This window comes from Microtus oregoni, unplaced genomic scaffold, assembly GCF_018167655.1.
Source record: "Microtus oregoni isolate MIOR12 unplaced genomic scaffold, Mior012 000027F_ref0000203, whole genome shotgun sequence".
NCBI classification, from domain to species: Eukaryota; Metazoa; Chordata; class Mammalia; order Rodentia; family Cricetidae; genus Microtus; species Microtus oregoni.
In genome coordinates this window covers 32,812,939-32,834,865 of record NW_024543086.1, presented here as the reverse complement: position 1 = coordinate 32,834,865, position 21,927 = coordinate 32,812,939, and positions in this window count along the sequence as shown.

Genomic DNA, 21,927 nt, shown 5'->3' with positions numbered 1-21,927 from the left:
AGATTCACAGAGATCCACCTGCCTCTGCCTCCTGAGTGCTGGGATTAAAGGTGTGAGCCACCACCACCAGCTTTTGTTTGTTTGTTCATTTGTTTGTTTTCTCAAGAGACCCATTGACTATGGTAGTTTGTTGCTGAGGGCAGTACCAAGAGCCTCTTATATCTTAAGCAGGCCCACACAGTTTCTTCTTGAATGAAAGTCTGCTCCCTGAAGCTTTGCTGTCTCTCAAATGTGCGGAGAATTATTTTGTAGCACCATCCGCATGTGCTCTCCTCCCCATGAAACAGAATCTGTCACTGGTCATAAAACAAGCACACGGCTGGGCGGTGGTGGTGCACACCTTTAATCCCAGCACTCAGGAGGCAGAGGCAGGAGGATCTCTGTGAGTTCGAGGCCAGCCTCGTCTATAAGACTTAGTTCCAGGACAGGCACCAAACACCAAAAGCTACAGAGAAACTGTCTTGAAAATAAAAAAAAATACATATGTTGGACCCTAGAGTCCAATTACTGAGGAGGAGTCACCCCAAGAATACATTCTCACACTGCAAGAGAATTTTAATTCTGCTGCAGCAGGGTCCCTCAGCATTCAATGCCAAGGACCCTGAATGGCTGTTATAAACCATTTTTAAGGCAAAAAGTCATAGAAACAAGGGGGGGGGGACTCGGGGGCAGTTTTCCAATTATTAGGATTGGCTTAATCAGGGGGCTTCTAATAACAGGGGTCTGAGCCAGGGCTGGAGAGCGGTTGCCAGATCAGGTGAGGTAACAGGGAACATCTGGGGCCATTCTGACCCCTTTCCAGGTACAGAGTCAAAACATCTTGTCCCAATTCTAGGAACGGAGCTCTATTTGGAGCAGAATGGCTGTCTGTATAGATGTTTATTTTTTGTTCTTTTGCTAGCCCTCGGCCTTGGTAAGTGCTATTAGCTCTGCTTTTTGGGCGGAGGTCCCTGGTGGCAGTGCCTCTGCCCATATGGTAGTTTGCCTACCACTGCCACTCCCGCCTTCTTTGAGGAAACTGCTGCCATCTGTGAACCAGGTATGCTCCACATCAGGAAGCCGGCAATCAGTCAAATTTCCCCTGGTCCTGTGGTATTCAACCAATATTTGATGGCAGTCATGAGGTACCCAAACAGTGGGTTCCGGATTGGGGAGCAGGGTGGCGGGGTTCAGCGATGTTGCATTCCTGAAGGTGATACATTTGGGGTTGGGCAATAGTGACTTATAGTAGGTTATGCGGGCATTTGAGAGCCATCTATCAGGGGGTTGGTGAATAACTGTCTCCATGGCATGGGGTGCTATTATAGTCAGTGGTTGGCCCAGGGTCAATTTATCTGCATCTTTGACCGGGGTGGCCACTGGGGCTACCATAGGGAGGCAAGGGGTCCATCCTGTTGCCACATTGTCCATCTTTTTGGAGATGTAGGCCACTGGCTTCTTCCAGGGCCCCAGTCTCTGAGTTAGCACCCCTTTTGCTAGCCCTTTGCTCTCATCCACGTATAAGGTGAATGGTTTGGTGACATCAGGGAGACTCAAAGTGGGGCTGAAAGGAGGACCCTCTTTATTTTGTCAAAAGTCTGTTGTTGGTCCTCTCCCCAAGAGAAAGGGACGATGGCCTTGATAAGCGGATACAGTGGAGCTCAGAGAAACTCGGTATCCATAGCCTACAGAAACCCGCAGTCCCCAGGAACTCTCGGACTTCTCGTGCCCCCGTGGGTGGGGAATTTGGTCCATGGCCTGTTTCAGACTATCTGTTAACCATCTCTGTCCACCTTCCAAGAGGTACCCCAGATTGGCTACTTGCGTCTTACAGACATCACTACATTGGCCTGGCAATCTGCTGCCATGGGATCAAAGGGGGTGTTCATTCTGTACCCCTCCAATAGCCTTTCTAAAAATCCTGCAGGTGTCTCATCAGAACTTTGTACTATTGCTCTTACCTTAGACAAATTAGTGAGGCGCTTGCCGGCCCTTTTCAGACCCACCAATAGAATCTGAAGGTAAAGAGGAAGCTGCTCCCTACCAGCTGGAATACTGAAGTCCCAATTGGGCTGAGTTAAAGGGAAGACATCTTCTATCTCGTTCAGTAATTGTGTTGGCCAGCCGTCAGTGCCTAGGACATTCTTTCGTGCTTCAAGAAAAACGTGATGCTACAGAGAAACCCTGTCTCGAAAATTCAAAAAAAGAAAGAAAGAAAGAAAGAAAAACGTGATGTTTTTCCTCTGTGGTGAGGAGCACCTGTATGAGCTGCTGACAATCATCCCAAGTGGGCTGATGGGTAACCAGAATAGATTCTATGAGCCCGGTCACAACCTGAGGGTCCCAAGAGAAGGAAGGGTTGTGTGTCTTCCAATTATAAAGATCAGAAGCAGAAAAAGGCTAGTATTGTAGTTGGTCTGCTACCAAGCGAAGGGGAAACACTTGGGAGGTCCCCCTCCCCCATGTGGACATCCGTCCCCTCCCCGCCCATCTTGGCACAGGTGCAACCTGCCCAAGAGCAGGGGGCTGGAGTCTTCAGGAGTGGTCTCTGTTGTATCAGGGCTGGGGGCCTGTGCGGGTGCCTCAGGGACGGGAGCAGGGAGTGCTTCTTCTGGAGGAGGAGGAGGAGGAGGAGGAGGAGGAGGAGGAGGAGGAGGAGGGGAAAGATGGGGATAAGGGGGAGCTGGAGGAGGCAGAAGGGAGTCCAGGAGGAGAAGGTCATCCTGATTATCAGGAAGAACCGGAGGTGCCTGAGTTCTTGGCTTCATTTGCTTCTGCACAGGAAGAGGGTAGACATAGGGCTCGGAGGAGGAGCAGATAGGGCTGGAGCCGGTACTGGGCTCTGAGTTCCTGCAGGTGGGACAAATGGCTCGATCCATGGTGGGGGGGTCTCTGGACAAGCTCTCCCAGGTAACAATGTAGGGAACCTGGTCTGGGTGGACATGAGGGCTGGTTTGGAGACTTTTTCCTTGACCTGTAAGATAATATCCAAGTTAGTGTCCCGTCCCACGGCCAGCCCACCTCAAAAGTGGGCCATTCCGAGGAACAGAACGCCTGCTGGCATTTCTTTTGGATTTCCACAGATTGATATGAGCTCGATCTTCAGCCTCCTTCCAATGATCTAAAATCAGGGTCAAAGGGGTAATTAATTGTTGTCCCATTTTATCAAAGACAAACTGATACACAAGAACAAAAATTCAAAAAGACAGACACAGACTCAAAGCCAAAAGCCGTGCGGCAACAGAACGGTGCAATACTGAAAATACAAACCGAGATGGAGGCAGTTCATACCTCCTGAGGACGAGGGCGACCGGGTCACCCCCTCCCCAAAATGCCCTGAAGAGTCTTCCAGGGCCAGGGGTCTCAGGGCATGTCTGCTCCCCCCGCCAGTCCTGTTCCAACACTAGCCCTGTGCAGGTACAATTTTCAAATTACTGACTTGACTCACAATTACACAGAAACAGACAGACAGACAGACGAAAGGGCGAGCTCGTACCTCCAACTGGGTCCGGAGTGGGTCTGGGGGCGATTCGTGTTTCCCGGCCAACGCACCAAATGTTGGACCCTAGAGTCCAATTACCGTGGAGGAGTCACCCCAAGAATTCACTCTCACACTGCAGTTGATGTAATAGCAAGAGGATTTTAATTCTGCCGCAGCAGGGTCCCTCAGCATTCAATGCCAAGGACCCTGAATGCCTGTTATAAGCCATTTTTAAAGCAAAAAGTCATAGAAACAAGCGGGGGGGGACTCGGGGGCAGTTTTCCAATTATTAGGATTGGCTTAATCAGGGGGCTTCTAATAACAAGGGGTCTGAGCCAGGGCTGGAGAGCGGTTGTCAGATCAGACAAGGTAACAGGGAACATATGGAGGTCATTCCAGGGACAGAGTCAAAACATCTGTGTGCTATCTTGTCCCAATTCTAGGAGCAGAGCTCTATTTGGAGAACAACCACGAGGACGTAGGGAGATGGAAAGTTCCCAACATTTCAGTACCTGCATTTATAGTTGTTAGCTTCCCGGGAGGCGGGAGGAAGCACTAAGGCTGAGAGGACTCAGTAATGGCCTCAGAATTGTCTTAAAGTTCTAATATATATAATAGTAAATATTAAATATATAATATTAAAACAAGCACAGGTCAGAAGCTGGGCCAATCCCCAGCCTTCCCTGGGACTTTTCCTACTACTGGTAGGCAGGCAGGAATAAAGCAGATACTGAGGCTCAGGGCGAGAGAGGAGGAACACATTTCTTTTAAACTAGATTAGCTTTCTGCACACAGAACATAAAGCCCTGGTTGATATTGGCTGTTTCTGAAGTTCCTCAGGATTAGGTGTACTTAGGCCTGATAGGATTTATGCCATTTTATGACTGGAGGGTACATATGTTAGAATTCACTTTTAAATTATTCATAGCACTACTGTAAACACATAAACTGAGGCATGATCTCAAAGATGCTCAGAGTTGTTACTAGCACTTGACTGTGGCCTGGGTTGCTTCATGGATGTGAGTCTTTTGAACTGTATGAAAGGGCCAGGGCAGAGTTGATGAGAGGGCAGTCGTCTTGGGATAGTTTCTCTGAGAACACTGGAATCATGACTCCTTTCCTCTCATATCTATAGCAGATCCAGACAGTTGGGAACTGGGCCTTGAACACTGTTGCTTTATATTGTAAGGACAAGGAAAACTTTAAGAAACTTCACTTGATTAGGCTCTGGTTAAGACACAAGCCCTTTGCACCATCATAGGAGTCAGCAGGGAAAATACCAACTGTCCCTAGCAGCTAGCCCCTGTCAACACCCAGCTCTGTGGTCCAGACAGGAGCAGAAAATAACTGCTGGGGGGGGGGGCAGGAGGGCAGGAAGGCAGGCACAGAATCAGAAGTAGCTGCATAAAGCAGGAAGAGGGTATGCAGAAGGAGCCCATACCCTGTTCTCAGCAAAACTAACCCCCTTGACCCTGAGTAAACCTGGCTTGTGGTTTTTGCCTATATTATGTCAACCCCAAATGATGACGGGGTCTCTTCCCTACTGCACTTCAAGTAGTGGTCGAGCCCCCAGCCTGGCTGGAGAGCGTGCTGAATAATTGCTTTTGCATTCTGGACTTGACTGGATCCAGGTGGTGGTTCCTCTGGGGGTCTCAACTTGGGCACACTGATATAGGACATTAAAAGGTGAACTAAGCCAGGCAGTGTGGCCCATGCCTTTATCCCAGCACTTGGGAGGCAGAGGCAGGCAGATCTCAAATGAGTTTAAGGAGACTGGTCTACAAAGTGAGTTTCAGGACAGCCAGAGCTGTTACACAGAGAAACCTGTCTTGAAAACTTGAAAAACCAAAAAAAAAAAGGGGGGGGGAGTGGGGTGGGGCAGGGCAGCTCCATACCACAGAGGATGAAGGTGTTTGTTACCATGTCTGGGAACCGGAGTTGAATCCCTGGGATCCACACAGTAGAAGAAAAGATCCAACTCCCACAGCTGTCCTCTGATCTCCACAAACTTGTCATGGTACATATGTGTGCATATAAACATACACACACACAAAATAAACAAACAAATAAATAAATGCAATTAATTTTTTTTCACAGTGTATGGTGGTGATGCATGATTTTAACCCTAGCACTCAGAAGGCAGAAGCAGGTGGATGGATCTCTGAGTTCCAGGCCAGCCAAGGTGACACAGTGAGATCCTGTCTGAAACGGTTTGTTTGTTTATTTATTTATTTAGGGGCTAAAGATATGACTCAGTAGTTGAGTGTACTTACTGATCTTACAGAAGACCATGCATGCACACATACATATTTTAAAAAATAAATCTTTTAGTTATATTTTTAAGATTATTCATCAAATAATTCTCTAATATTTATTTATTTTATTATTATATGTATATGAATGTTTTGCTGATTTGATGTGGGATTCCCCTCTGTATGCTGTGAATACCATTGGTTAATAAAGAATCTGTTTTGGCCAATGGCTTAGTAGAACAGAGGTAGGCAGGGAAAACTAAACTGAATGCTGGGAGAAAGAAGGCGAAGTCAGTTAGAAACCATGTAGCCCCACTGGAAATGGAACTTTACTCGGTAAGCCACAGCCACGTGGAGATACACAAATTAATAGAGATGGGTTAGTTTAGGATATGAATTAACCAGAAATATGCTTAAGCTATTAAGTACTGCAAATAATAATTTTGGGAGTCTGGGTTGCCGGGAAACGAACAAGCTGTCTTGCACTACACCGAAATGTGTGTATCTTTACTGTATATGTGCCTGGTGCCCAAAGTCTTTCAGAAGAGGGCAACAGATCAAGAGTTACAAAAGATTGTGAGCAGCCATTCGGGTGCTGGGAACTGAACCTGGGTCTTCTGCAGAGCTATCTCCAGCACAGACTCTGATTTCTTGCTAGTCATTCCTGAGGTGTATCAAGGGATTTCTTAGGCATGTGGAAGAGCAGGCCTGAGTGGGAAAGTAGCAGCCTTGGCTCCTCCATTGGCTGCAGGTTCACAGGTCTCCTGCTAAGGCTGCCACTCAGCAGTCACCTCTTAGACCTGGTTCAGTGCCAAAGCCACGGCTCTTTCAACTTTGCAAACTCAAAATTACAATTCTCTCGGTCATCCAGATTATAGGTTACACCCAGAGTTCCCCCCTCAGCAAGGCAAACAGCAGAAAAGCCAGCCCCAACTTGATTTTCTGTTTTTTTCTCTCTCATTGGACTTTGCTAAAAGTAGCAAGATCAGAAACTAGGACCATTCAGAATTTTATTACGTTTCTGAACTCCATTACTGCATCTCATAGTTACAGCCTCAGCATGTAAGCGATCAGCCTCCCAGTGCTGGAACCACAGCTGCTGGTCGCTGCAGCCTCAGGTGGTACCTCCAGGTAAATGTGGGCCCACTCTGTACTTCAGTTTAGTTAGGAAAGCAGAAAGAGATACTCACCAGTGTAGGCCTGCACCTTAAGGATGGCTAGCAATGTCTGATTTTTGCATTCTCAGGATCTAGCTATACATGAAGAAACTCATGTTTGGACAATGTGGTCAGGGAGGACACAGTCATTTGGTTGAGGCACCACGTGTGTTAGCAAAGTCATCCTGGACACTTAGCCTTGGGCACCATTTCAGAGCAAGCAGACCTAGGGTGCTAAGCCCCCAGATGAGAAGAGAGGGAACGGGTTAGTAAAAGGGAGAAAGCAGTCTGCAGCTGATTTTCATGCAGTGGTCCCTGCTCCCCCACTGTGCTCGCCCCACCTGTCAACTAAAGTCTGAAAATGCCAAATGGGAAACTCCAGAAACAAATTATTCATGATGTGCTAAAAAAAAAAATGAGGCTGTGATTGTAGTTCACCGACAGACTGCTTGCCTAGCGTTGCCACACTCTGGGTTCTGTCCCTAGCCCCTTGGAGTGTGGTGATGTATCCCACAGTCTGAACACTTGGAAGCAGAGGCAGGGAAGACGAAAAGTGTAAGGTCACTTTCAGCTACACAGCATGTTTGGAACCAGCCTGAAACCCTGTTTCAAACAAATATTTACATACACACACACCAAATAGAAATTAAAAATTCATACTTTAAATACTTTCTAAACAATATGGTGATGATTATTCTATTTTTTATTAGTCATTGTTCCCAATGTCTTACTGTGTCTAATTTAAACTTGTCATAGGTACGCATAGAGAACAATTAGGGTTGGGAGTTCTTGAAACATAACTCCCCACAGAAAACAGGGGTGTTGATGCAAAATACAGATTTCACTACGAAGGGAAATGAGAGAGGCAAATATGAATAACCAGGGTCCAAGAAACACAGATTCGGGTTGCCTTGAGTGACATGTTCTGCATGGAAATAGTTCTGTGAATGTTTATAGTCACATAAAATAGCTGTCATAAATCAGCTCATTTATCAAATAGATTTTTGGGGGGAAGCTGATGGAGGAGGGTCATCTTTCTATCTGTTGATTTCATTGGTTAAGCAATAAAGAAACTGCTTGGCCCTCATAGGTTAAAACATAGGTGGGTGGAGTAAACAGAACAGATGCTGGGAGAAAGAAGCTGAGTCAAGGAGTCGCCATGATTCTCCCACTCCAGGCAGATGCAGGTTAAGATCTTTCCTGGTAAGCCAGCTCGTGGGCTATACAGATTATAAGAAATGGGCTACAGGTGCGAGAGTTAACCGAGAAAAGGCTAGATATAATGGGCCAAGCGGTGTTTAAAAGAATACAGTTTCCGTGTAATTATTTCGGGTAAAGCTAGCCGTGCGGGCGGCCGGGGTGCTGGGGACGCAGCCCGCCGCTCTTATTACTACAGGAAGCAAAGCAGAGAGAGCTCTGCCATAAGTGTTTGAGGCAGTCTCACGAGCCCAGGCATGCTTCCCCAGTGCTGGGATGGCAGTGTGCACCACCAAGCACAGCTCTGCAATGGGTTTTACATGCCATCTGATGACACCCTTAACTGCTGGGCTGGTGGAAGGCAGCAGTCTGATAAACTAATATGTTCCAATGGTTTTACCTAATGGTCAAAAGGGATGTCAGATCAGAGGTAGAGATGGAGAGGAAGTGGCCATTAGCAGGACCAGATAGTCAGGAGCATTTGGATCTCAATCTGCAACATTTCCACCTCTCCAAGCAGGAGCTCTACAACTTCAGTAATCCTGACATCTTCAACATGTGTGTAGCCTTTGCAGGAGCCTCCATGCTGTGGGAGAACCTCTGTATGCTGTGAATGTGTTTTATTCCCATTGGCTAATAAAGAAGCTGCCTTGGCGTATAGTAAGGCAGAATAACACTAGGCAAGAAAGCCAAACTGAAAATACAAGGAAGAGGAAGGGTGGGGTATGGGAGACGCCAGTCGGCCGCCAAACAAGCAGCACATAGAACGTGAGGTAACAAGTCACAAGTCTCGTGGTAAAATAAAGATTAATTGAAATGGGCTAATTTAAAAGTAAGAGCTAGTTAATAATAAGCATGAGGACTAGGCTAAATAGTAAGCTAAGCTTTTGTGAGATTATTTGTTATCGTGCGCCTGGAAACCCAGAGCTCCCCCTCTGATTGCTCTTCCAATCAAATGCTGCTGCACCTCAACACAAAATTTCTTAAAACAAACAAACCAAGCAACGTGGGGGTATTCTGCCTTGGAGTTTTACTCTCAGGCGTTCTTACTTTTCCTTAATAAATTTATTATTACGCTTCTTAAAATAGTAACAAAAACCTTTTGTTTTAGATTTCTTTCAGTTTTCTTGCCTAATTCTCTTATCAGTTCTAGTAGGTTTTCACCAGTTTCTTTCTTTTAACCTATTTGTTTGCACTCACTTTTATATCTGTATTTGAGGTGGGCAAAGACGGGTCTGGCAAGTTCACGCCTGTGTGCCCCACAGCGGCCAGAGGCCAGCCTGAGAGAACTGGTTTCTGGGGGTTGAATCCAGGTCCTTACCTCCTGAGTCACCTCGCTGGCACTACCAGACACATTTACTGGACACTATTCTAACAGTCGTAAGGATTTTATCGAGAGGCAGCCAAGGCTTCTGACCTCTGACGACAGGGACCTTGTTGAGTGGATGTGAACTTCTCCTGACTCAGTCAGTCGCCTTTGGAGGTACCAAGATGACTGACACTAGATCCAGCATGCTTTGGCCAGAACATTGAAAGCTGCCCAGGAACTCTGTTCTCGGGCAGTCAGGAGCCCTACAGTGCTTGCAGTTTTCCCAGTGCAGGATCCTCTGCAAGCGTGTGCTGTTCCAGAAACATGTCCACCTCTGTTCACATGCAGTGGCAGGAGGTTTGTCTGCACTTGGTTCTCAATAAGTGTCCACACTTTAAAAAAAAAAAAAACTCTTAATGCTCTTACTAAATCTGGAATAATCAAACACCTGGTTAACAGAAGGATTGCAAATATCCTGGAATATTCGCTCAGCTGAGAGGCCATAGAGATGGCTCAGGAGACGAGATCGCTTTCTATTCTTACAGAGGACACAGATTCAGTTCTGAGCACCCACATCAAGAGCCTCACAACCAATTTAACCTCATATTTCAAGGGATTTGATGTCCTCTTCTGGCCACCCACCAAGCTGGATGAGGTAGTACTCACCCATACTCTCAGCACTTAGGAGGCAGAAGCAGGAGGACTATGAGTTCTAAGGGCCAGCTGGGGCTACATAGTAAGTCCCTGTTAAAAAAACATCTGGGTGGTTGTGGCACACTCCTTTGATCCCAGTACTTAGGAAGCAGAAGCAGGTGGATCTCTGTGAGTTTGAGGCTAGCTTGCTCTACAGAGAAAGTTTCAGGACAGGCTCTGAAGCTACACAGAGAAATCCTATCTTGGGAAAAAACCAAAACCAAAACCAAACCAAACAAGCAAAATCACTAGAAGGCATTGAGTCCTCACCCCCAGGCCCTATATCTGTCCTCACATTAATCCTCATAGTGTTCCTAGAGCTGGACAGCACCCTCACCCACAGGTGGGAGGGGAAAGGGGACTGGGAGGCTAACCAATGTTCAGAGTCTCCTGGTGGAGGTGGCAAGTCAGAAGAAGAATGGGGAGTACGGTGCAGATCAGCCACCGGCTTTTCCTCCACCCACCATCCCAAGGTCGGAAAGGAGCCTTGCTTCCTGCTGAGTCCACAGGAAGTGTGTCTTCACGATGGCTCAGGGTGGCTGTCATTCACCTTCATTTGTTCTCTCCTCAAACACACACAGCAGCAAGATCTTCCTCTGTGCCTTGCCCTGGACACTGGACACACACACACACGAAGAGGTCCAGTAACGGGTAGATCTTTGTTGCCTGCGAGGACAGCAAGAGGAAGGCTAAGAGGCTTTGAGGCCATAGACAGAGACACTTAGGTAGCGAGAAGCATCAGCCACGGACAAGGTTGATCTATGTGAAGTATGTACTTGAATCCATTCTATCCCTGCCCTACTCTCATTCTCAGCCTCCTGGGCTGGTGGGCACGCGCTTGCCTCTGAATGGAACTTCATTTATGTCCTCCACAGTGTGTCTTGGCCCAGTTGGATCTGGGGACATCAGACTGCTCTGGGTGGCATAGTTGCCATGGAGATGCTTTACTGTGGATGAACACAGGAGGTGCTGAGGAGTTTGGGATTTTGTGTTTGCTTGGTGAACACTCTACCTACTGGTACTCAGGAATGCTACACAGAAGTACTCAGCAATGTGAGACCAAATCTCTGCCTATACCCAGAAGCACTGCAAACACACATACTGCAGTGCCACCAGGGAAAAAGGAAACATAACTGTTAGGATCACACTGATCTTTTATTGAAGATCCTTCTCCTAGAAGATGAAGTCAAATCAATAAAACTTAACAGGGAAAACAAAATCCAAAGTTAAAACTATTACAGAAGAGTCAAGCATAGCGCTGTGTGTTTTATTCTCAGCATTCAGGAGGCAGAAGCAGTCAGTCTCTTGAGTTTGAGACCAACCTGGTCTACAGAGTGAGTTCTAGGACAACCAGGGCTATTACGGAAAGACCTTGTTCCAAAAACAAAAAAATAAAACAAAGCAAAACAAAACAAAAAACCTGTAGCAAACAACATGAGACTTAGAACTTTCCTGCAGAATTCTAGAGCATGGGGTACTGTTGGGTCAAGTCAAGAGGAATGCTGGCCGAGGTAGAAAGACCCCCACTGGGGCTGGCCCAGAGAAGGAGCCCTTGCTCATCAGGCGTGAGACCCTGGATTCCAACCTCAGGTGAAAACAGGCTGGGCTAGAGAGATATCTCAGTTGTTAAGAACATTGGCTGCTTTTGTAGAGGACCCAGGTTCAATTCCAGTACCCTTGTGGCATCTCACACCTGTCCCTAACTCCACTTCCAAGAAATCCTATGCCTTCATCAGGACTCTGTAGACACCAAGCATGTACATGGTACACAGACATACAAGCAAGCAGGCTAAAAACACTCAAACACATGAAATAAAAACAAATGCATCTTTAAAAGAAAAAAGGGGGAAGAAAAAGAAGAAAGCTTTGATAGCGTCCCTTGGAGAAAATATGAATGATAGCAAGGCAGTGGTGGCAATGCCTTTAATCCCAGGACTTGGGCGACAAAGGCAGCTGGATCTCTGAGTTTGAGGCCAGCCTGGTCTGCAGAGTGAGTTCCAGGACAATTGCTGCTTGGCGCAGAAGGAAGCCCTGAAGCACACTGAAGTGGATCTCCAGAAAGCACATCGGAGACCTTGAGGCAAAGCTGCAGGGAACGCTCTCTTCCCAAAGCCAACTGATCTTTCTGAAGCAACGGCTCATGGTCACTGGCTGGAAGTGCAGAAGAAAACCTCTCCATTTCTACAGAGCCCAGACGAAACACAGCAGGATGGAAACTTCTAGAACTGGCTCTTCACTCATCCGACGGACCAGATGTGCAATTCAGAAAGAACTTGCACTTCCATTTCTGGGGAGCTTCTGTCTCTTCTGATTCTCTTAATGCCTGCCCTTCTTAAGCTGTAGGGAGGGAGTCCCTCCTGCACTCTCAAATATAGTGTTCTAAAAAACTCAGCTGGGGAATTCGTGGCAAGATGTCTGCCTCTTTCTCATAGAAGTCATGGCTTTCCAGAGAAACAGAATGGTAGACGGTGCTTTCCCATATAAAGAGACTTATTTCAAAGAGTTGGTTTGCTAATGTTGGGGGGTTGCAGTCTGGAGGGCAGGCTGGCAGGCAGAAATCTCAGGCAGGAGCCCGGATGTGAGTCAGTCTACTCTGTCTTTTCCAGGGACGCCTCAGTTTTCAGCTCAGAGCCTCAGACTGTGTGAGGGCCTCTCACATTATTCAAGAATATTTAAGAAAAAAAAAAAAGAATATTTAAGAATATTTTCTTGCAGGTAGATGGTGGTGCGCAAGCCTTTAATCCCAGCACTCGGAGGCAGAGGCGGGCGAATCTCTGAGTTTGAGGCCAGCCTGGTCTACAGAGCCGATTCTGGGACAGTTGGTTCCAGGATGTTTACACAGAGATATCTGCCAAAGGAATGTTTTCCTTTTCAGTGGTTCTTTCTTTCTTTCTTTCTTTCTCTCTCTCTCTCTCTCTCCCTCCCTCCCTCCCTCCCTTCCTTCCTACATTCCTTTCTTTTTTTCTTTCTCTTTTTTTGTTTTTTTTGAGACAGGTTTACTCTGTGTAACAAACAGCCCTAGCTGTTCAGGAACTTGCTCTGTTGACCAGGTTGGCCTCGAACTCTCAGAGATCTGCTTGCTTCTGCCTCCTTAATGCTGGAATTAAAGGTGTGCACCACCACCTCACCCAGCCTTTTCAAAGGTTTTCAGCCTATGAATTGTGATCCCTTTGGGTGTCGCATATCAGACACTTATATTACGATTCATAACAGTAGCAAATTTTCAGTTATGAAATAGTAATGAATTTTGTTTGCTTGTTTTTGTTTGTTTTTCTAAGACAGTGTTTCTCTGTGTCTTGGAACTCGCTCTGTAGATCAGGCTGGTCTTGAATTCAGAGATTCTCTTTCTCCTGAAATAATTTTATGGTTGAGGTTACCACAATGTGAGGAACTGTATTGTCCAGCATTAGGAAGATTGAGAGCCTTAGGTAAATTCAAGTGATTGTTCAGATTACAAACATTTACAAAGAATCCTTATACCATACAGAGATTCCTGTTTGGTTAACTAGTTGATGGAAGGGTTGGTGTGGGTAGTGACTGTAGCCCAGGCAGATTGACATATGAAACTGTCACACTCACTTTGTTCCAGAAAGCCTGGCTGAACCCTCCCAGATGGCTTTGGGAGGTCATTGTTTTACCATTTACATGGAATGAATTTTTCCCTCAGGACACTCCTATAAAAACAAAGTAGGTGGGCTGGAGAGATGGCTCAGAGTTTAAGAGCACTGGCTGTTCTTCCAAAGGTCCTGAGTTCAACTCCCAGCAACCACATGGTGGCTCACAACCATCTGTAATGAGATCTGGTGCCCTCTTCTGGCCTGCAGGGATATATGCAAGCAGAACACTGAATACATAATAAATAAATAAATAAATAAATAAAACCAAAGTAGGTTACCCCCCCTTCCCCGGCTTTTTTTTTTTTTCTGAGACAGGTTTTCTCTGTGTAGCCCTGACTGTAGACTAGGCTGGCCTTGAACTCACAGAGATTCCCCTGCCTCTGTGTGCTAGAATTAAGAAAGTGTGTTACTTGTTACTTTTCTTACTGCTCTGGCAAAATGCCTGATAAAAGTAACTTAAGGCTTGTTTTTGGTGGACGTGGAGAAGGCATGGCAATGGGAGCCTGAGAGCTGGTCACATGCTGTGCAGTCAGGATGCAGAGAGTGGACGCTAGTCCTTAATTTGCTCTCTTCTTTTTAGACAGTCCTGCACCCCAGACAACGGAATGGTGTCTCCCACGGTTAGGGTGGATCTTCCCACCAGATTAGCATAACTCTGCTCCCAGAGGATTGCTTCTAGGTGGTTATAGATCCTGTAACCTTCAGTTACCCTGAGTTACGTGATGCTGATTCAAATCCTGAAACACTAAAGGCCTTTGGTTTGTTTTGATATGGGAGAAGGTAGTGTGTCCCTGAGTTTGATGGGGGTTTCCAACATCAGGAGCCTTCCACTCAGGAGCTAGAGTACCACACACAGGCTGCCACCTAAAACTTCTACTGAATCATTGGCTCAAAGGTTCTTGTCTTGTGATTTTGGAGAATGAAATTCATGGACCACAGGAGGATGGATTTTTAGGATGGATTCATAGGTAGGAATTTGAGGGCAAGCAGTGGGTCCCTGGGAACAAGGTGCCACTGAGGGTACCTTAGACTTGATGAGATGGAGGCGAAGGAGACACATTACCCCTGGCCCATTCACGGGGTGTCCAGGTCTAAGGCAAGCCACGCCCGAACATATCGTTTACAGGAAGTGATGCTCATTAAGAATATGAGAGAGGGGGCTGGAGAGATGGCTCAGCGGTTAAGAGCATTGCCTGCTCTTCCAAAGGTCCTGAGTTCAATTCCCAGCAACCACATGGTGGCTACAACCATCTGAAATGAGGTCTGGTGCCCTCTTCTGGCCTTCAGGCATACACGCAGAAAGAATATTGTATACATAGTAAATAAATAAATAAATATTAAAAAAAAAAAGAATATGAGAGAATTACAGGTCAGACTTCTCTTCTGGCATTCCTGACCTCTGGTCAGGGAAGAAGCAGACATTTTGGCTTAAATCCTTCTAGTATTTCTTCAGCAAGGGCAGAAGGCTGACAGAACCAAGGGCATTTCCAGATTTTGCCAAAGAAAAATAGTTTATTTTTGGGATCTTCTACCCTAAAGCTAGCTGACCAATTTCTGTTTCTCATTTTCATCAATTTAAGTATTATTTTTCCAGAAATTTGAATAGTTTGTTGATGTAGGTGGGTCATCTGTCTATGTGTTACTTTCATTGGTTAATAAAGAGATTGCCTTGGCCTTTTAATAGGGCAGAAAATTAGGTGGGTAGAGTAGACAGAACAGAATTTTGGGAAGAAGGCAGTGAGGCAGAAGCCATGGAGCCAGCTGCCAGGTCAGACATGCTGAATCTTTCCTGGTAAGCCATCACCTCGTGGTGCTACACAGATTATTAGAAATAGGTTAATCAAGATGTGAGAGTTAGCGAATAAGAGGCTAGGACTAATGGGCCAAGCAGTGTTTAAATGAATACAGTTTGTGTGTTGTTCAGGAGCCGGGCAACAGGAACACAGCCCGCTGTTCCTTCTAAAACAGGCCTGCTCACCTCATCACTACAAATAATATTTAATTTCCACAAAAGCTTTTTTGTAGCTAAACAAAAGTCAAATAACTTGATATTTAAAAAGGAGAAGAGAAAGAACTGGAGAAATGGATCAACAGTTAAGAGCAGTTACTGTTCTTGCAGAGAATATGGATCCAGTTCCCAATACACAAAAGGCAGTTTACAACTCCCTGTAACTCCAGTTCCAGGGGATATGATGCCCTCTTCTGTCTTCTTTGGGTTCATGTATGCACATGGTACACATATAGTAAATAAATACATAAGTCGGGAGAGGATGGTAAACACTTTTAATCTTTAATCCCAGCACTCAGGAGGCAGAAGCAGGTAGATCTTTGTGAGTTTGAGGTCAGCCTGGTCTACAAAGTAAGTTTCAGGACAGCCAAAGCTACACAGAGAAATTGTCTCAAAAAACCAAACCAAACCAAACAAAACAACAACAAAATCTTTTAAAAGATTAGCAGAATTGGAACTGGGAGATATGTCAGTGGTTAAGAGTTCTGACTACTCCTGCAGAGGACCTTCCCATTTCTTCTGGTTGCTAAATATGGAGAGTGTAATTTAGATGTTTGTACCATCCCACCTCCTCCCTCCCACCTTGGTGGAAGATGCCTAGTTGCCCATCTAGGAGAGGAGGAGGAAGAGCTGAGAGAGGCCAGGCACTGGCAAGACCCAGACCCAGATTCTAAGGCCAGCTTGTGCTGCCGGAGCTCCTTCGGGCATGGTCTCCCTGACTTGAAAAAGCAGCGGTAGTCCTGCGCTCCCTCTCTTGCTTCGGACTCTGCTGGCTACCAGACACTTTTCCTGGTCATGTAGAAGGCTGTTGTCTAGGACAGTGATCTGTAAGCCCTTTAAATAAATAACCCTTTTATTAATCATAACTCTACACTGGTGTGGAATTGTTTTGTGATTATTCCTTTATCTGGCGTCCAATTTTTGGGCAATTCCCCCATATCCCCCCCTCAGCTGCACGACTTGGCTGGAGCCCACTCCCCCTCAGCTTTGGTCTGTGTGTGGAATCAGCAGAAACCTCCACATCTCCCGGGATCCACGGCTCGGACAGTCTCTGCCCACCTGTTTTGATATTTTCTGAGCAGCTTTTAAATCCCCCTTGTAGCGCGGCACAGAGCTCACAGCACAAGCGCAAGCAGTTGCCAAACGCTGAAAACCCCTTGGGGCAAAAATCCCTGAAGTCCCAGTGGCTCATATAGACAGCTGTTTGAAATCCCCGCCATAACTGAGTGGGAGCACTGCCACAGCAGTGTTTGCAGAGTGACCCTTAGTCCCAGCCTAGGGGCGCTGGGAACACAATCGGCCTCTCCCCTGCATCTGAGTGGAGAGGCAGGGCCAGCGCTGAAGCTCCCTGGCTTTTTGTGCTCTGTGCCTGGCCTCTGGGTTTTCTGTCTCTATGTACTACATCTAACCTCTTGAGTGATTCATTTTCCCCCATTTTTTAAACAAATAACAGAGCGGAATTTTTTGTTTTTATTTTTATTTATTTATTTATTAAAGATTTCGACCTCCTCCCCGCCACCACCTCCCATTTCCCTCCCCCGATCAAATCCCCCTCCCTTATCAGCCCAAAGAGCAGTCAGGGTTCCCTGACCTGTGGGAAGTCCAAGGACCACCCACCTCCATCCAGGTCTAGTAAGGTGAGCATCCAAACTGCCTAGGCTCCCACAAAGCTAGTACATGCAGTAGGATCAAAAACCCATTGCCATTGTTCTTGAGTTCTCAGTAGTCCTCTTTGTCCGCTATGTTCAGCGAGTCTGGTTTTATCCCATGCTTTTTCAGACCCAGGCCAGCTGGCCTTTGTGAGTTCCCGATAGAACATCCCCATTGTCTCAGTGTGTGGGTGCACCCCTCGCGGTCCTGAGTTCCTTGCTTGTGCTCTCTCTCCTTCTGCTCCTGATTTGGACCTTGGGATTTCAGTCTGGTGCTCCAATGTGGGTCTCTGTCTCCTTTCACAGCCTGATGAAGGTTAATATTCAGGAGGATGCCTATATGTTTTTCTTTGGGTTCACCTTCTTATTTAGCTTCTCTAGGATCACGAATTATAGGCTCAATGTCCTTTATTTATGGCTAGAAACCAAATATGAGTGAATTCGGGATCAACCTACCCCTGGACCCAGCAATACCACTCTTGGGAATATACCCAAGGGATGCCCTAACATACAACAAAAGTATATGCTCTACTATGTTCATAGCAGCATTGTTTGTAATAGCCAGAACCTGGAAACAACCTAGATGCCCTTCAATGGAAGAATGGATGAAGAAAGTATGGAATATATACATATTAGAGTACTACTCAGCAGTAAAAAACAAGGACTTCTTGAATTTTGCATGCAAATGGACGGAAATAGAAAACACTATCCTGAGTGAGGTATCCCAGACCCAGAAAGAGGAACATGGGATGTACTCACTCATATTTGGTTTCTAGCCATAAATAACAGAGCAGATTTTAAAACAGGTTTGTCATGATGCCTGCAGCAGTTCCAGGCATGATTTGGAAACAGTGCCATCTGCTGGTTAACAGGTAAAATGGCAGGTTTCATTTTTAATGGGACTCTAGCCGCAGCTTTTGCTGCCACTTTGGTAGAAATCACTAGAGGCCTATATGCCTATGGAGGTGCCTCAATTTCCTGGTTATTAGGTTTTAGTTTTCTTCTTTATATTATATCATTATGGAAGTATATGGCATTAATTGTTAGGATTAATACCATGATAGGCAAAATTGACTCCATATCTAAGGATACTAGGAACTCACCTGAGAGGGTCCAGGCTGTTGAATTTGACATTCAGAAGTTATCACAGAGTTTTGATAAGGTAACAGACAGACAGACTATATGAATAGTTCTTGAATTGCTGGCTTTTGAAATTTCAAACTTAGAATGCAAAAAGATAATTGGGCCTTTAAAGTCTAGATCAGCACCTATGGGTGAATGGATTCAGCATACCATAAATTTTCAGATATGTAACTATGAGGATGAATCTTGGGTAGGGGAAGTGATTTCCAAAGCAATGAGGAGACATCAATCTGCCAAATGGTTTAATTGTGGTAAATTAGGACACCTGAAAAGGGATTGCAGACAAGAAATTTCTAGGAATAATACCTCATCTGGGAATGAGAAGAATAGGAAACCTTGGCCTTCAGGTATATGTAGGAGATGTGGTTAAGGATGACATTGGACCAATGAATGCAGACCAACAACAGACAGACAAGGCAACCCAATCCCATCTGGAAACTCCCCAAGGGGCCTCTCGCAGGCCCCCAAGCCAAAAGTGGCCCAGTCGTTCCCAGTAACAGTGGAGAACATGTCACACCAGGAAAATTGAAAACTCTAGAAGCTTCTGTACAAGATCATAAGGTTCTAAATGATGCAAATTTGGAGGATAAGTCAGAAATTCAATTAGGAAATAAGAAGCGTATATTTTGGCAAACTTCTATGAATGATCAGAGACCAAAGCTGAGAGTGTGTGTAAATGGAATTGTGATTGCTGGCTTGATAGACACAGGAGCAGATGTGAGTATCATTACTCCAGAATCTTGGCATCCAAATTGGCCTTTTCAAGAGGCAGATGTTAGATTACTAGGAATTGGAACCATATCTCAAGTTAAACAAAGCATGCGATGGGTTGACTGTATTGGGCCAGAAGGTCAAAGAGGAAAGCTAAGGCCATATGTAGCTGATGTTGGAATAAATTTATGGGGCTGTGACCTGCTACAGTGATGGAATACCCAGATTAACATTCTTGCAGTCCCAGGAACTCATAATTCTGGGAAGGATGTAATAAGGTGCTATGCACAAAGTTCACCAGCACCAGCCATTCAGGCTGTAAGAACATAAAGCAACTAACAAACCTTTAGAGGTACCAACAGTCCTACCTTTAAAATGGCTAACTGAGAAGCCAATATGGGTTAAGCAATGGCCTCTAGCTGAAGATCAATTGAATGCTTTAGAACGATTAGCACAGGAACAATTAGATGCTTGACATATTGAGGAGTCAACTAGCCCTTGAAATTCTCCTGTGTTCGTTGTAAAAAAAAATCTGGTAAATGGAGAATGGTGACAGATGTAAGGGGTCAACAAGGTAATTCAACCTATGGGCCCTCTACAGTCTTGAATTCCTCTGCCTTCTCTGTTACCAAAATGATGGCCTCTTATAGTTATTGATTTAAAGGATTGCTTCTTCCCTATACCTTCACAAGAAAAGGATAGAGAAAAATTTGCCTTCACAGTGCCTACTTATAATAACTTTCAGCCTGCTAGGAGATATCCGTGGACTGTCCTCCAACAGGGCATGATCAATAGCCCAACCCTGTGTCAATACTTAGTAAGTCAGCCATTGGAAATAATATGTAGACAATTCCCTAAGTCTATAATTTACCATTGTATGGATGACATTTTGCTATCTGATTCAAACATAGATATTCTAGAAAGAATGTTTGAGGAAGTAAAGATAGTTTTGCCTAAATGGGGATTACAAATTGCTTCTGAAAAGATTCAAAGAGGAAATCCAGTTAACTACCTAGGTTACAGAATAGGTTTATAGAAAATTAGAACACAAAAGCCACAAATTAGGAGAGACCAATTACGGACTCTTAATGACTTTCAATGATTGTTAGGAGATATTTCCAGTCTACCCAGCTGTTAGGATAATGCCTGATCTAATAATTCATTTAAACAAAACATTAGATGGTGATAAAGATTTGAATAGTCCTAGAGAATTAACAGCTGAAGCAGAAAAGGAACTGACAATGGTTGAGGAAAAATCACAGGAGGCACATGTGGATAGGGTGAACCTAAATCTTAGTTGTATTCTAGTCATATTGCCTTCTAGAATTTCTCCTACAAGAATTTTAATGCAGAAGGAAGATATTATTTTAGAATGGATCTTTTTATCACACAAACCAAGTAAAAATTAAAAACCTATGTAGAAAAGGTCTCTGAATTAATTATAAAAGGTAAACTGAGACTTCATCAACTAGCAGGCATAGACCCAGAAGAAATTATAGTGCCTTTCACTACTGATGAAATAAAAAAGTTATGGGAAGACAATAAACCATGGCAAAGGGCTTGTGCTAAATTTTGGGGAGAAATTAATAACAACTATCCTATACTATTAAAAGGAGTAGACTTAACCTTATAAAGAGAACTTCTTGGATTCTTCCTCGAATTGTACATGATGCTCCAATAACTGGAGCCTGTACATTTTATACTGATGCTAATAAACCAGGGAAAGCAGGTTACAAGTCAGATGAATTGAGTAAGGTGGAACAAAGCCCTTATGATTCTGTCCAGAAGGCAGAATTATATGCCATTTTTATGGTGCTAAGGGATTTTAAAGAACCTCTTAATATAGTTACGGATTCAGAATATGCAGAAAGAGTTATCTTACATATTGAAATTGCTGAATTTATACAAGAGGATACAGAGTTGACTTCATTGTTTATCCAGGTACAAGACATAATCAGAGCCAGGCGACGTTGGAGCACACCTTTAATCCCAGCACTCAGGAGGCAGAGGCAGGCGGATCTCTGTGAGTTCGAGACCAGCCTGGTCTACAGAGCTAGTTCCAGGAAAGGCTCCAAAGCCACAGAGAAACCCTGTCTCGAAAAACCAAAAAAAAAAAAAATTAGTAGAAGACATAATCAGGAACAGGCTTTGTCCGATGTACATAACACACATCCGGTCCCATACAGTCCCATACGGGTCTGCCAGCTCCTCTAGCACAAGGTAATACAGAAATTGATCAATTATGAATTGGAAGCATTTGCAGGCCTCAGAATTTCATAAAAAACATCATGTCAATAGCAAAGGTTTAAAGAAAGAGTTTTCTATAACATAGCAACAAGCTAAGGATATAATAAAGAGGTGCCCTACTTGCTCTTTCTATAACCAAACACCACTACCTGCCAGGGACTAACCCGAAGGGTACTCAAAGGAATGAGATCTGGCATATGAATGTGTTCCACTTTGCAGAATTTGGAAAATTAAAATATGTACACCACACTATTGACACTTATCCAGGCTTTCAATGGGCAACTGCTTTAAGCTCAGAAAAAGCTGATTCAGTAATCACACATTTATTAGAAGTTATGGCCATCATGGGTATACATGCACAAATAAAAACAGATAATGGTCCAGCCTATGCCTCTAGGAAAATTAAACGGTTTTTTGCTTATTATAATATTAAGCATATTACAGGTACACCATACATTCCTACAGGTCAAGCAGTCATAGAAAG